We start from the raw sequence: 10,471 nt of genomic DNA, 5'->3' as shown, positions 1-10,471 counted from the left end.
TGCCAGGGCTGCGCCCCCTCTCGGGTCCCCGACTGAGAAGGTGGGAACCCCCTTCCAGGCCCCCCACCTTTTATTTCTCTCCTCCCCTGCTTAGCCCAGAGACGAGCTGAGGACCAGGGGGAGCCATCTCCACACAGGAACTCCTAAACAGGGTGGGGGGCGCGGACGCAGGCCAGTGGAGATCCCCGCCACCTGTCCCACCTCTACCAACCGTGCGCCTGTGCAGGGCACCCCTACAGGTTTTAGAATGCGGGCACCTATGGAATAGGGCAGGTTGCGAGAAGCTGGGCCAGCCAAGGTGGTCCCAAGGAGGATTGGGGGGTTGCGGAAAGGAGGATGAGAGCCAGCCGCGAGACTGGAAAAGGAGCGGGCACCGCAGAGGAGGGAAAGAGAATCTTGACACTGTCCCCGCCAGGGATCTAGGCTGGCCTCTCACCTTGGAGAATAACAATCTCTGATGTCAGCTAATCACAGAAATACTTCCAGAGCTCTTTCATTCATCCTGACAATGGCCAGAGAAGGTAGGTATTGATAGCCTTATTTTAGAGATGGGGAAACTGAGGCTGAGAGTAGGTAAGTGAGCTGTCCAAGGGCACTCAACTAACAAAGGACAGAAGCAAGCCTCCTCACTGTCTACCTCCAAAACCTAAACTGGCTTGGAGTTGCTGTCCTGGCCCTCCACTGCCCATCTCATGTAGGATGGGAGAGTATGGGGGAGCAACCTAAGGGCTGGGGTCCCATCTATAGCCTGAATTTGAGACTTTCAGTTACTCCTCTCATTCCCCATTTAATTTGTGGGGATCCCCAACTGGCCCCTCCCTACACTTCCAGGGCACTGAGGAGGGAGGGCTGGCTGAAGGAGCCCTGGATTATCTCTAGGCCAGGTCAGGAGCCATTAGTGTCCCCTCCCCTGACAGCATCCTCCTCCTTCTGCCCTCACATTCAGAGGCACTGAGACTTTAAGCAAGAGATGGAAAGTTGACATCTAATCTGGAGGAAGACCCTGGAAGGAGCCAGCCCCTTCCCCCAGGCTGACCTGGTTTAAGCCTTTCTTCTGCCAAGGTCACCAGCACCCCAGATGGGTGAGAGATGTGATCACTGGTTTCGTGGCCTGACCAGGGACCTCCAAGGTGAGTCAAAGCAGGATTCTCCTTGGGCATGCAGGGAAAATGACCCATTCCCTGAACACTGCCGTATTCTCCCTCCCAGACAGACCAGAACCTTGCCCTTGGGTCCTTGCCCTTGAGATTAGCTAGGACCTCTTCCTCTTCTTCTCTCCTTCTTTCTTCTCTCTTCTTTTTCTTCTTCTTGTCTCTATAAGATAACTGTTGTGGAAGATTTTTTTTCTTTTAAGATGGAGTCTCTTGCTGTCTCCCAGGCTGGAGTGCAGTGGCTCAGTCTCAGCTCACTGCAACCTCCACCTCACAGGTCCAAGCAATTATCCTGCCTCAGCCTCCTCAGTAGCTGGGACCACAGGCGCGTGCTACCACACCCAGCTCATTTTTGTACTTTTAGTAAAGATGGGGTTTTGCTATGTTGACTAAGCTGCTCTCAAACTCCTGACCTCAAGTGATCCGCCTGCCTCAGCCTCCCAAAGTGCTGGGATTACAGGCACGAGGCACCCCGCCCAGTCTGGAAGACTTTTTTTAAATGAAAAACAAACAAACAAACAAACATTTTTTTAAAGAATGGATTCCCTGATTCCTCAATAGCTGTCTCTTTCCATTGAACAATAAACCTTTACTTAGCACTAGCTATGTGCCCATCACTGTGCTCGGTCCTGCAGATTCTGTGGCAGATGAGAAATGCCTCAGTCCTTGGGCTGCTTGCAGCCTAGTGAGGGACAGAATTTTTTTTTTTTTTTTTTTTGAGACAGAGTCTCTCTTTGTCGCCCAGGCTGGAGTGCAGTGGCTGGATCTCAGCTCACTGCAAGCTCTGCTTCCCAGGTTTACGCCATTCTCCTGCCTCAGCCTCCCGAGTAGCTGGGACTACAGGTGCCCGCCACCTCGCCCGGCTAGTTTTTTGTATTTTTTAGTAGAGACGGGGTTTCACCGTGTTAGCCAGGATGGTCTCGATCTCCTGACCTCGTGATCCTCCCGTCTCTGCCTCCCAAAGTGCTGGGATTACAGGCTTGAGCCACCGCGCCTGGCGAGGGACAGACGTTTAACCCCTCTAGGAGAGTGGCTGCTTCAAGTCATCCTATGGGACCAGCTGTTCATGCTTCGTCTTGCCCAGAACTACTTCTGTGAGAGGAAAAGAGAAGGGTAGGAGCGTGCCCTGCAGCTGGAAACCCAAGCCAGGCGGGGAGCCACTAATGCAGTAGTTACCAGACTGTATCCTCAATCCTTGGGGCTTCTCAAGCCATTGCCAGCCACTTTTCACCCAAGGCCTGGTGGAAATAAAGCTGGGCTAAGTAACACCTCTTCTGTGGAAAATTATTGTTTCTGCAAGCCTACATTCTCTCTCTGTCTCTCTCATGCCGATCAGAACTGTAAGTTACAAAAAAAATGAGAAGATGGAATCAGTTATTACGTAGTAAATTTCATTGGCTTGGCAGAAGGTATCTTTCCCATCTTGGCCCACTGAGGAGGAAATCCTAGAAGGGATGACTGAAGCTTGGGACTAACACATTGGTGGATCTGTGCTACCCTCTGCTGGCCACAGACGGCATGACAGCCAAGACAGGGCAAGGCTTCCAGCGGCGATGGATGGATTCACCGCAGAAGCGACATTTCTGGACTGTTGTCACCTTCAGTGGAGGTATTGTGCAGTCACTGGGGATATTCAGAACCCAGGTAATTGAGGTTTCCCCAGGTATCTCTTCTCTCCCCTTCACCATTACTCCGTAGGAGCCTCCTTAAAAACGGAAAACGAGGAGCCGAGGAGCCGGGCAAGGTGGCTCATGCCTGTAATCCCAGCACTTTGGGAGGCCAAGGCGGGCAGATCACGAGGTCAGGAGATGGAGACCATCCTGTCTAACACGGTGAAACCTCGTCTCTACTAAAAATACCAAAAAAATTAGCCAGGCGTGGTGGCACGCGCCTGTAGTCCCAGCTACTCAGGAGGCTGAGGCAGGAGAATCACTTGAACCCGGGAGGCGGAGGAGGTTGCAGTGAGCTGAGATGGCGCCACTGCGCTCCAGCCTGGGCGACAGAGCGAGACTCCGTCTCAAAAAAAAAAAAAAAAAAAAAAAAGGGGAAAAAGGGGCCGGGCGCGGTGGCTCACGCCTATAATCCTAGCACTTTGGGAGGCCGAGGCGGGCAGATCATGAGGTCAGGGGTTTGAGACCAGCGTGGCCAATATGGTGAAACCCCATCTGTACTAAAAATACAAAAAATAGGCCGGGCGCGGTGGCTCAAGCCTGTAATCCCAGCACTTTGGGAGGCCGAGACGGGCGGATCACGAGGTCAGAAGATCGAGACCATCCTGGTTAACACGGTGAAACCTCATCTCTACTAAAAAAATACAAAAAACTAGCCGGGCGAGGTGGCGGGCGCCTGTAGTCCCAGCTACTCGGGAGGCTGAGGCAGGAGAACGGCGTAAACCCGGGAGGCGGAGCTTGCAGTGAGCTGAGTTCAGGCCACTGCACTCCAGCCTGGGCGACAGAGCGAGACTCCGTCTCAAAAAAAAAAAAAAAAAAAAAAATTAGCCGGGTGTGGTGACGCGTGCCTGTAATCCTAGCTACTCAGGAGGCTGAGGCAGGAGAATCGCTTGAACCCAGGAGGCAGAGGTTGCAGTGAGCCGAGACGGCGCCATTGCACTCGCACCTGGGCGACAGAGCAAGACTCCGTCTCGAGGGGGAAAAAAAAAAAGGAAAAAAGGGCCAGGCACGGTGGCTCACACCTGTAATCCCAGCACTTTGGGAGGCTGAGGAGGAAAGATTGCTAAAACCCGGGAGTTCAAGACCAGCCTGAGCAACTTGGTGAGACCCCCATCTCCACAAAAAATACAAAAAATACAAAAAATAGAAAAAACAGCTGAGCATGATTGTGCGCACCTGTAGTCCCAGCTACTCAGGAGGCTAAGGTGGGGGGATTGTTTGAGCCTGGGAGGTCAAGGCTGCAGTGAGCCAAGATCGCATCACTGCACTCCACTCTAGCCTGGGCAACAGAGCGAGACCCTGCCTCAAAAAAAAAAAAAAAAAAAGGAAAAAGCTTATTACACAGTTCAAAAGAGAAACAAAGTGCAAAAGCATGTGCAAAGAAAGTAAAGTCTCTCCTGGCCAAGTGCGATGGCTCACCCCTGTAATCTCAACACTCTGGGAGGTTGAGGTGGGTGGATCATTTGAGGTCAGGAGTTTGAGACCAGCCTGGCCAACATGCTGAAACCCCATCTCTAATAAAAATACAAAAATTAGCTGGGTGTAGTGGCAGGTGCCTGTAATCCCAGGTACTTGGGAGTTTGAGGCAGGAGAATCACTTGAACCTGGGAGGCAGAGGTTGCCGTGAGCCAAGATCGCGCCACTGCACTCTAGCCTGGGCAACAGAGCAAGACTCTGTAAGAAAGAAAGAGAGAAAGGACGAGAGAAAGGAAGAGAAAGGAAGGAAAAGAAAGGAAAAGAAAAGTCTCTTGCCAGTCAACCTCCCTGTTGCCCATTCCCTCCCCAGAGGCAACCACTCTTAACAGTTTGTCTTTTTTTTTTTTTGAAATGGATTCTCACTCTGTTGCCCAGGCTAGAGTGCAGTGGCATGATCTCAGTTCACTGCGACCTCTGCCTCCTGGGTTCAAGCAATTCTCCTGCCTCAGCTTCCTGAGTAGCTGGGACTACAGGTGCATGCACCACCATGTCCAGCCAATTTTTGTATTTTTAGTAGAGACGGGGTTTCATCATGTTGGCCAGGCTGGTATTGAACTCCTGACCTCAAGTGATCCACCTGCCTCAGCCTCCCAAAGTGCTGGGATTACAGGTGTGAGTCACTGCACCCAGCCTCTTAACAGTTCTAATGTATTTTTGCAGAGATATTTGGAGCACATGCTGTGTGTGTGTGTGTGCGTGTGTGTGTGACACAAATGATAGCACAAACTCTACACTGTTCAGCACCTGCTATTTTCATATAATAATATACCTGCCTGTAGATAGTCAACATAGTTTTCCATCATATGGTGTGTCACAATTTACTCACCATTCCCCTCCTAGTGGATATTTATGTGTGTCCGCCTTTTATTACTACAAACAATGCTAATTGCAGGAAATATCTTAGTACATATATTCGTAGACATATGTATGTGTAAAATAAATTTATAAGTATGACAATTCTGGGTCAAAGATTATGTGCTCTTAAATGTTTTATAGGTTTTCACAGAATTGCCCTCCAAAAATTTTGTACCAATTTACAACCCCCAACAACGAATGAGATCACCTGTTTCCCCAAATCCTCACAAACAGGTTATTATCAGGTCTTTTTTTTTTTTTTTTTTTTTTTTTTTTTGAGACAGAGTCTCGCTGTGTCGCCCAGGCTGGATTGCAGTGGTGCGATCTCAGCTCACTGCAAGCTCCACCTCCCGGGTTCATGCCATTCTCCTGCCTCAGCCTCCTGAGTAGCTGGGACTACAGGCACCCGCCACCACGCCTGACTAAGTTTTAGTTTTTATTTTTTTGTATTTTTAGTAGACACGGGGTTTCACCGTGTTAGCCAGGATGGTCTCGATCTCCTGACCTCATGATCCGCCCGCCTCAGCCTCCCAAAGTACTGGGCTTACAGGCGTGAGCCACCATACCTGGCCTATCAGGCCTTTTGATCTTAGGTGATGACTCTAAAATTCCTGGTCACAGAGCAGGTGATTATCTGTCTTTTTCTTTGGGCCGCGGGTTTCTCCAAGTCAGGGACTGTGTCTTTCTCATACCTACATCCCCAGTGAAGGACTTGACAACATCCTTGGGAGTTACTCGAGGAGTATCTGCTAAATATTGAGTGAAAGAAACAGAGCTGCATTTTGGCAGGCCCAGAGGGAGGGGTTAGGTTTGAGGTTTGAGCAGGAGGCCTGCTCTTTTTTTCTTTTCTTTTCTTTTTTTTTTTTTTTGAGACAGAGTCTCGCTCTATCACCCAGGCTGGAGTGCAGTGGCGTGATCTCGGGTCACTGCAACCTCTGAGGAGGCCTGCTCTTTAGGGCCACTCTCTCTTCCAGACCCTGGTCAAGTCTCTGCCCCAAATCCAAAAGCCTTCCTCTTTCAGGAGCCTCCCAGGTTGCAAGGTCTGAGGTTGAAGGCCCGGAACGCCCAGTGCAGCTTTCACCCAGATCTGCTGTATTCCAGGAATGGGCCCATCATCCCCAAGTTGCATGAGAACTGGAGACAAAGTAGGTGTCCAGCTTTAGGGGATCAGTTAAACCACTGTCCAATAGAACTTTCTGCAATAATGAAAATGGTCTCTATCTGCCCTGTCCAATATGGCAGCCACTGGCCACTCATAGCTACTGAGTATTCAAGCTGTAGCTAGTTCAACTGAGGAAATAAATAAATTTTACTTAATTTTAATTAATTTCAATTTAAGTAGCCATGTGTGGCTACTATATTGGACAGTGAAGGGTTCAATAAATTTTGATATAGCCCCACAATGGAAAACTATGCAGCTGTAAAAAATAAAATAAAATAAAATAAAATAAAATAAAATAAAATAAGGATGCCAAGAAAAATGGAAAGATCTTCAGGATATATTTTGAAACAAAAATGTGGTATAGGCTGAGTACAGTGGCTCACTCCAATAATCCCAGCACTTTGGGAGCTAAGATGAGAGGCCGAGGCAGGAGGATCACTTGAGTCTAGGGGTTCAAGACCAGCCTGGTCAACATAATAAGACTTCTGTCCCTACAGCAAGTAAAAAAAAAAAAAAGACAGCATGGTGGTATATGAACGTAGTCCCAGCTATTCAGGAAGCTGAGGTGGGAGGATTGCTTGAGCCAGGGAAGTTGAGGCTACAGTAAGCTGTGATTGTACCACCACACTCAGCCTGTGTGACAGAGCAAGACCCCATCTTAAAAAAAAAAAAAAAAAAAAAAGTCCAGGCATGGTGGCTCACACCCTAATCCCAGCACTTTGGGAGGCCAAGGACGGTGGATCACCTGAGGTTGGGAGTTCAGGACCAGCCTGACCAACATAGAAAAACCCTGTCTCTACTAAAAATACAAAATTAGCCGGGTGTGGTGGTGCATGCCCATAATCCCAGCTACTCAGGAGGCTGAGGCAGAAGAATCACTTGAACCCGAGAGGCAGAGGTTGCAGTGAGCCAAGATTGCGCCATTGCACTTCAGCCTGGGCAACAAGAGCGAAACTCCATCTAAAAAAAATAAAAATAAAAAAAATAGCACAAAATGTGGTTCAGAACAGTATATATAGTATGTCATCTTTTTTGAAAGAAAGGCAGGTAGAGGAGGCTGGGCGTGGTGGCTTATGCCTGTAATACCAGCACTTTGGGAGGCCGAGGCGGGTGGATTAACTGAAGTCAGGAGTTTGAGATGAGCCTGGCCAACATGGGAAACCTTGTCTCTACTAAAACTACTTCGGGAGGCCAAGGGGGACAGATCACTTGCAGAAATTTGAGACCAGCCTGAACAACTTGGTGAAACCACACCTCTACACAAAATACAAAAATTAGTTGGATGTGGTAGTGCACGCCTGTGGTCCCAGCTACTCAGGAGGCTAAGGTTGGAGGGCTCTTGAGCTGGGGAAGTCGAGGATGCAGTGAGCCATGATCACACCACTGCACTCCAGCAGGGGTGACAGAGTGAGACAGTAGGAGTGACAGAGTGAGACCCTGTCTCAAAAAAATAAAAGAAAGAAAAGAAAAGAGCTTTGCACAGTGGTAGTATCATAGCCAATGAATGAAAGGGAGGTGGAAATAAAAGCAGATGTTTATATTTGCTTGAATTTGCATAGGGAAAGTAATATCAGTGGTGACCTATAGGGAGCTGGGGGAAACCTGTGGCTGGGGGGCGGAGGTAGGCAAGGACAGGGGTGGGAACAGAACTTTCCAGTGAATTTCTTTATATTTCATTTTGATTGTTGAAACATGTACATATATTACCTATTCAAAAAGTTAAAGTCAGGTGCAGTGGCTCATGCCCGTAATCCCAGTACTTTGGGAGGTTGAGGTAGGAGGATCGCTTTACCCCAGGAGTTAGAGGCCAGCCTGGGCAATATAGTGACCTCGTTTCTATAAAAAGTTTACAAATTAGCCATAAGCCGGGTGCGGTGGCTCACACCTGTAATCCCAGCACTTTGGGAAGCTGAGGCAGGCAGATCACCTGAGGTCAGGAGTCTAAGACCAGCCTATCCAACATGGTGAAACCCCATCTCTACTGAAAATACAAAAATTAACTGGGCATGGTGGTGGGTGCCTGTAATCCCATCTACTTCGGAGGCTGAGACAGGAGAATCGCTTGAGCCGGGGAGGTGGAGGCTACAGTGAGCCAAGATCACGCCACTACACTCCAGCCTAGGCGACAGAGCGAGACTCCGTCTCAAATAAATAAATAAATAAACAAATAAATAAATAAATGGCCATATATAGTGACACGCTCCTGTAGTCCCAGCTACTTAGGAGGCTGACATGGGAAAGTCGCTTGAGCCAGGGAAGTCAAGGCTGCAGAGAGCCAAGATCACATCACTGCACTCCTGCCTGTGCAACACAGTGAGACTCTGTCTCAAAAATGAAAAGGTGGCTGGGCACAAGGCTCACACCTGTAATCCCAACACTTTGGGAGCCTGAGGAGGGCAGGTCACTTGAGGCCATGAGTTCGAGACAAGCCTGGCCAACATGGTGAAGCCCCGTCTCTACTAAAAATACAAAAATTATCTGGGTGTGACGGTGTGTGCCTGTAGTCCCAGCGACTAGAAAGGCTGAGGCAGAGGAATCACTTGAACCCGGGAGGCAAAGGTTGCATGAGCCGAAATTGCACCACTGCACTCCAGCCTGGGTGGCAGAGGGAGACTCCCTCTCAAAAAAAAAAAAAAAATTAATTAAAATGAAAGCAAATTGCTTGCTATCTAACCATGAGGGCTGCTCCCTCCCTCTTCTTGGCAACTCGTGATAGTCACTACGTTATCATTTGTTTTTTTTGTTTGTTTGTTTTGTTTTTTTGAGACGGAGTCTCGCTCTGTCGCCCAGGCTGGCGTGCAGTGGCCGGATCTCAGCTCACTGCAAGCCCCGCCTCCTGGGTTTACGCCATTCTCCTGCCTCAGCCTCCCGAGTAGCTGGGACTACAGGCGCTCGCCACCTTGCCCGGCTAGTTTTTTTGTATTTTTTTAAGTAGAGACGGGGTTTCACCGTGTTAGCCAGGATGGTCTCGATCTCCTGACCTCGTGATCCGCCCGTCTCGGCCTCCCAAAGTGCTGGGATTACAGGCTTGAGCCACCGCGCCCGGCCTACGTTATCATTTCTTTTTTGTTTTTTTGAAGATGAAGCCTTGCTCTGTCCCCAGGTTGGAGTGCAGTGGCACATTCTCGGCTCACTGCAACCTCTGCCTCCTGGGTTAAGGCAATTCTCCCGCCTCAGCCTCCCGAGTAGCTGGGATTACAGGCGCCGAGTAGCTGGGATTATAGTCACCATGCCCGGCTAATTTTTTTTTTTTTTTAGTAGAGACGGAGTTTCACCATATTGGCCAAGATGATCTCCAACTCCTGACCTGTGATCTGCCCACCTCGGCCTCCCAAAGTGCTGGGATTATAGGTGTGAGCCACTGCACCCTGCCCAAAGCTATCCTGTCTATATAACTCACTAGAGGACAGCCCCAGAGAGTGGACCTCTGAAGACCACATGAGCCTCACCCCAGTGACACAGGCTCCCAAAGCCGGCCATGCATCACAATCAGAATCTGGGGGGAGTACGGCCAGGGATCTGTGTCTTTTACAGTCCTCCAGGTAATTCAGTCAGTTACTGACCCGTCCTTGTCAATGCTTCCCAGTAAAGAGAGTACAGGCTACATGTCCCAGATACATACACCTTCCCTTTAGACAGCAGTCATCACTGACGTCTTCTGAGTACCAATGAAGTGCCAGACACTGAGGCGTTCTACGTGTTACTTTAAGGCAAACAGCATCCCGGCAGGGCAGGGCTTGCCACTGTGCTCACTGAGCTCAGCGTCTCTGGAGTGACTGACTTATTCAAGGTCATATCGCTGGTAAGTGTCAGAACTAGGATCTGAATCCAGTCATAAACTCCCTGAGCCTGCGTTTTCTTCTTTGAAAAAAAAAAAAATGGCGGCAGGATTTTATTGAATTGTTTTGAATATTAAATAAAATTTTATGTAAAGCACTTAGCAGAGACTTATTTCCAGCAATAAGGTGGACTATATATGTTCAGAAAAACTCTTGCGGTACAAAACAGCTAGAAATGCTAGATAAAAAATAAAATGTATGTGGGTCTCCTTCCTTCCTTTCCTTCTTTCCTTCCTTTCTTTCCTTCTTTCCTTCCTTCCTTCCCTCCCTCTCCTTCCTTCCCTCCCTCTCCTTCCTGCCTTCCTTCCCTCCCTCCCT

General features: G+C 49.0%; 1 long non-coding RNA gene across 1 annotated transcript; it reads left to right on the top strand.

Annotated features, from left to right (window-relative positions):
* Positions 1–92: 92 nt before the first annotated feature.
* LOC144335794 (uncharacterized) lies at positions 93–9,808 on the top strand. The gene is made up of 4 exons (XR_013406965.1): positions 93–521; positions 947–1,130; positions 2,558–2,760; positions 9,576–9,808. It is a non-coding gene; the product is annotated as an uncharacterized LOC144335794 (long non-coding RNA).
* The last annotated feature ends 663 nt before the right edge of the window (positions 9,809–10,471 follow it).

Source organism: Macaca mulatta, chromosome 16 (assembly GCF_049350105.2).
Source record: "Macaca mulatta isolate MMU2019108-1 chromosome 16, T2T-MMU8v2.0, whole genome shotgun sequence".
Lineage (NCBI taxonomy): Eukaryota > Metazoa > Chordata > Mammalia > Primates > Cercopithecidae > Macaca > Macaca mulatta.
Note: the sequence above shows the minus strand (reverse complement) of the source record. Positions and strands in the feature narration are given on the sequence as shown.